Genomic DNA, 6000 nt, shown 5'->3' with positions numbered 1-6000 from the left:
CTTGCAACTTGTCTGACACCTTGTTCATGTTTTGTTCCTTATTCCAGCACCAATTCTGTAATTAAATCTACACAGATTCTTATATGAATAGACAGTAAAAGATAAATAAAACAGGTAATTTATCACCATGTTTGTGGATGATGCCAATACTGTAAAGGTTTTGATTGATTGATTGATTTACCACTTTCAGTTCAGAAGACACATTTGCTTTTTCCCAGTAGATTTGCACACATCTTATTCAATACATAGCCACTTTGGGATTCAATACATGCTGTGGGAATTCACTTTTCAACACTCCCCCCCCCCCAATCAGTTGACTTCCTCTCTGGACATGCTGTGAATAGGGTGGCGCTGTGGTCTAAACCACAGAGCCCTAGGGCTTGCCGATCAGAAGGTCGGCGGTTCGAATCCCCACGATGGGGTGAGCTCCCGTTGTTCGGTCCCTGCTCCTGCCAACCTAGCAGTTCAAAAGCACGGCAAATGCAAGTAGATAAACAGGTACCGCTCTGGCAGGAAGGTAAACGGTGTTTTTGTGAACTGCTCTGGTTCGCCAGAAGCAGCTCAGTCATGCTGGCCACATGACCCGGAAGCTGTCTGCAGACAAACGCCGGCTCCCTTGGCCTATAGAGCAAGATGAACGCCGCAACCCCAAAGTTGTCCGCGACTGGATCTAATGGTCAGGGGTACCTTTACCTTATATTGATATGTGCAAATCTATGGAAGAGTCAGCATAGGTTAGCATAAATGTATTTGAAAAGGTCATGTGAATCGGTCATGAGAAAATAAGGAAAGCTTTGCAGGCATCGTTTACAAAGGTCACATTGGGCCCTAACATGGTTTAAGAGCCCCAGAGAAGGAACTCCAGGAATCTGGAGGAACTTCAGTAAAAGAGGAATCCACCTCATTAGCTTCAGGCACCATTTTCAAGACAAGGGAAGATTTGTATAATTAAGTGTGTTAAGGAGGTGCATGGGTGCGAGAATAGGTGCGCCTGCTCCTGGTAAATTCCACACACAGACAGACAGACAGACAGTCAGAGAGAGACTCAAGCAGGAGGCCTTGAAAAGTAAGAAAGTTACGAACTACAGAACTAAACCTAGTGCTGTGAAGTTGCCAGTGGCATTGTACTATTTGTATTTTTAAAAGTTCTTTAATTCTTTGGCATTTAACAGCTTCATGTACAAGCATTGTCTTTCATCTCAGTACATAAATTTTATTTTATATTCCTGAGTTATTATTTGAGGAATCTCTGAGAACATCATTCTTGCAGACTAAAAATAGTGTCAAGGAACACTCAGAAGCAAGCAGCTAACCATTTATATCCAAGTCGCTTGAATGATCCAGAATCCATTACCCTTACCATAAAGTGTGGTGATTAATAATTAAAGGAAAGCCAAATGCTATTCAAGGTTTCACATTTGAATGTGCAAGTTGTGAAATGGAAAAAGTATTGTGTGTGTATGTACGGTATATATATATGTGGGGGGGTGTATGTGTGTATAAAAGTTCTGTGCTCTGTTTTATAATCCTATTTTATAACACCACTATCTAGTTATATAACACTGTTTAGGGATGTTGGAAGCTGCCCAGAGCGGCTGGGGAAACCCAGCCAGATGGGTGGGGTATAAATTATTATTATTATTATTATTATTATTATTATTATTATTATTATTAGCTAGTCCATGCAAAGTGGGAAAAAGTCTAGAATATGAAGCGGGTGGAGAATCAGTACTTAAGGCAGTCAATAAAAGTTACAGATGATGATTACAGATTGTTGAACATAGAAAAGAAAACATCACAATCTTCTATATATTTGTTGTTATTTAGTCGTTTAGTTGTGTCCGACTCTTCGTGACCGCATGGACCATAGCACGCCAGGCACTCCTGTCTTCCACTGCCTCCCGCAGTTTGGTCAAACTCATGTTCGTAGCTTCGAGAACACTGTCCAACCATCTCGTCCTCTGTCGTCCCCTTCTCCTAGTGCCCTCAATCTTTCCCAACATCAGGGTCTTTTCCAGGGAGTCTTCTCTTCTCATGAGGTGGCCAAAGTATTGGAGCCTCAGCTTCACGATCTGTCCTTCCAGTGAGCACTCAGGGCTGGTTTCCTTCAGAATGGATAGGTTTGATCTTCTTGCAGTCCATGGGACTTTCAAGAGTCTCCTTCAGCACCATAATTCAAAAGCATCAATTCTTCGGCGATCAGCCTTCTTTATGGTCCAGCTCTCACTTCCATACATCACTACTGGGAAAACCATAGCTTTAACTATACGGACCTTTGTAGGCAAGGTGATGTCTCTGCTTTTTAAGATGTTGTCTAGGTTTGTCACTGCTTTTCTCCCAATAAGCAGGCGTCTTTTAATTTCGTGACTCCTGTCACCATCTGCAGTGATCAAGGAGCCCAATAAAGTAAAAATCTCTCACTGCCTCCATTTCTTCCCCTTCTATTTGCCAGGAGGTGATGGGACCAGTGGCCATGATCTTGTTTTTTTTTATGTTGAGCTTCAGACCATATTTTGCGCTCTCCTCTTTCACCCTCATTAAAAGGTTCTTTAATTCCTCCTCACTTTCTGCCATCAAGGTTGTGTCATCTGCATATCTGAGGTTGTTGATATTTCTTCCGGCAATCTTAATATAAAAATGTAAAAAGGGCATGTGGGCGTGTTTCCACTTTTCACCAAAACCGCTTGACCGATTGAGGTGTAATTTTGACACATCACGTGTGAATGTCTGAAGGATATAGGAAAGTTTGCTAAGACAGATGTCACACCTCCACCAGGTAAAACCCCAAATAAACCCTGTTCCAGAATGCACCACTCAGCCAAAATTGCATGCTGGGAAAAGAACCAGGTTACGAACCAGCGCCCTCTAGCAGTGGCTACACTGGTCAACAGCACCTTGGCTCCCGTTTACATACTAGGCCGAAGCCTTTACCGACTAGGCCGAATGGAGGTACTGACTCACCTGGGTGGGGGTTGGGGGAGGAGGGGACGGGATAGGTCAGGACATGGTGGGACCACTCACAGGGATGAGCCGGGGGTGGGGGGGGAGAAGGCGGTGGGATGCATCATGGGTCGGGACAGAGAGGGGGCGTATCACAGGGATAAGCCGGGGGTGGGGTGGGGATACGTCATGGTTCAGCACAGGGTGGAGGAAATCACAGGGATGAGCCACAGCAACGCGTGGCAGGGCCAGCTAGTTTTCTATATAACAGAAGTGAACTGGAAAGACCAGGGGGGCGGTTTGGTTTGTCAGATCTGTATACTTGACCGTACATACCTTTTTATGCAAAGTTTTTAGGAATCTGGAGGTGGGGGAGAACCAAAAGTAGGTGGAAGAAATGAGGATGCTAAAAATACCCATGGCAGTTTAAGTATTTATCTATCTATTGTCAATCAGCACAGCAGCATTCCTCTGATACTTAAAAACTCCCCTCCCCAGGGCCTTTTATGACAGTTTTCAATAGTACTACATAGAAACAGTAAAACTTTTCCTCCAAGACAATCATTGACAAAAGTAGGGTAGGAGGCTGCAGGTATCATTTGTATCATTTTCCCTTGTGAAACTAGACATACACGTCAATAAAAAAAATTCATTCCAGCAGCACCTTAGAGACCAACTAAGTTTGTCATTGGTATGAGCTTTTGTGTGTGTGCACACTTCTTCAGATACACTGAAACAGAAGTCACCAGACACTTATATATAGTGAGAGGGTGGGGAGGGGTATTACTCAGAAGGGTGGTGGGAAAGGGTGATTGACTGACTGATAGCTGTTGACAACTGTTAATGACTGCAATTGGTCTTACAGGAAAAAGCAAGTGGTGAGATGGCTAAAGATAGCTTTATCATGTAGAATGAGATAAGAACCCAATGTCTTTATTCAGACCAGGTCTCTCCATGGTTTTAAGCTTGGTAATAAGTTGCAGTTCAGCAACTTCTCTTTCCAGTCTATTTCTGAAATTCTTCTGTAATAAGACAGCTACTTTGAGATCTTGTATAGAATGTCCTGGGAGACTGAAGTGTTCTCCTACTGGTTTCTCTGTCTTGTGATTCCTGATGTCAGATTTATGTCCATTTATCCTTTGGCGTAGGGTTTGGCCTGTTTGTCCAATATAGAGAGCTGAAGGACACTGTTGGCATTTGATGGCATACACAATGTTAGAAGATGAGCAATTAAATAGATCTGAGATGGTATGTTGGATGTTGTTGGGGGCAACATACTATCAAACTGCCATTCTTAGCCACAACCCAAGCAAGTGGTGTGTGTCATAAATTCCAGTAGTTAATACCCAACACCCATCAACGGCTATGAAGCAAGCACTTTCAGCATACCATGTAAATGGAGGGAAGATTATTTTGTATATTGAAAAGGTGTGATTTCAACATTACACTCTCCCAAGAACTGATATGTTAGGAGAGCATCTGCATTAGAACTGCATAGGATTGTGTTCTGTCACAATATTTATCCATTGTTTCTTTAGGAAGAATAACATTAGAGGCCAGGGTGGGATACAGGACATAGCAATGCACAAATTCACTTAAGAGCAGCTAAAAGTAAATAAAATCGAATTTGTAAATCAGCATGAACAATGCAAGTTCTACTTTGTTGTGCTACTGTGGTGTAATGTTGTGCCAATTCAAGGACACTCTTGGTTGCAATTCTTTCTTACTCAGCTGGTGCAGTGAAGCATATGATTTTACCTTCAGTGTGCAAAATACTTTGGGTTTGTTAAACTCATTCTTCTAATAACCCATCCACTAGTATTCTTACAATACACCAAGTCTCTGGCTACATTATAATTTAAACCTTGTTGTCTTCCTGGTTCAGAACAAATACAGTAACATGGCTGTCTAACCCATCCACTTAGACTGTGGACACAACATAATTTAAAGCACATCCTCCAAAAATTTATGCGAATTGTAGTTTGCTAAGAGTGCTAGGAATTGTAATTCGGGGGGGGGGGTTGGCCGTGAAATCATAGTAGGAAGAGGAAGCCACAGAGAGCATCAAGAGCAGTGTATGTGGGCAATGAAGGGGACAGCTGTGCTTTTAATGTTGCACAGGTGACCACAGCAGCCTGGTTTGTGACAGGACACTCAAGGACAGTGAGTTTGGTAACAGGCTATCCCCAGGGAGAGGGGACATGGTCTGGGATGGATTAGAAAAACTGGAAGGCTGTATTTTCCCACCCCTGAGGTGAAGTGTTGAAATTGTGTTGTTTCTGCAGTAAACTACATGGGCAAGTGAGTGTGGAGAATATAACTGCCATAGATGAAGAGCCATTTTTGATGAAGTCACTTTTCTGTTCAGTACACTTTTCAATTTATGTAAGTAAATTCTTTTTTGGGATAACAAATGGACAAATCTCTGAGTAAGTGCAAATAATTCAGCTTGAGGACAGGGAGAGTAAGAAGCATGAAGAACGTGGCACTAAAGTACTTGGGAGTACTAGCAGGGAAGGCGGAGCCATTTCTCAGAAATGAACTCATTGGAAATGAACTCATTCATGGACTAGCAATGTCAATGAAGTCCGTATTTGCAGAACAAAATATTTTTTTCTTCCTCAGGGAGATGTTTGTTCAACAAAACCAGAGTATACAGTAGGCATAGACCAAGGAGTAGCATTCTTTTAAAAAAAATGTCTCTACTGGCCTCAGTGTTTTTAGTTGAGGCAACTGAAACAAAAATAAAGTGAGGCAGAAGTTTATTTAGAAAAGGCACTTAATTGCAACTCAAGGGCGTACCCACCACGGGGCAAGTTAGGGCAGCTGCCCTACTCTAGAAGCCAGCTGCCCCCCCCCTCAGGCAAGGCCAAGCATGGCGGGGAACCAGGGAGCGCGGCGCGGCGGGCGGGAACGCTGAACTCGCGCTCCGCTGGGCTGGGCTCTGTCTCCGCCCACCAGCCCTGCTTCTAGGGAGGGGCACAGCCCAGCGGAGCGCGAGTTCGCCGTTCCCGCCCGCCGCGCTGCGCCCTCCCTCCAGCTCCCCGTCACGCCCTCAGG

The sequence above is a fragment of the Zootoca vivipara genome, chromosome 3, assembly GCF_965207765.1.
Source record: "Zootoca vivipara chromosome 3, rZooViv2.hap1.1, whole genome shotgun sequence".
NCBI lineage: Eukaryota > Metazoa > Chordata > Lepidosauria > Squamata > Lacertidae > Zootoca > Zootoca vivipara.
This window is presented reverse-complemented; position numbering follows the sequence as displayed.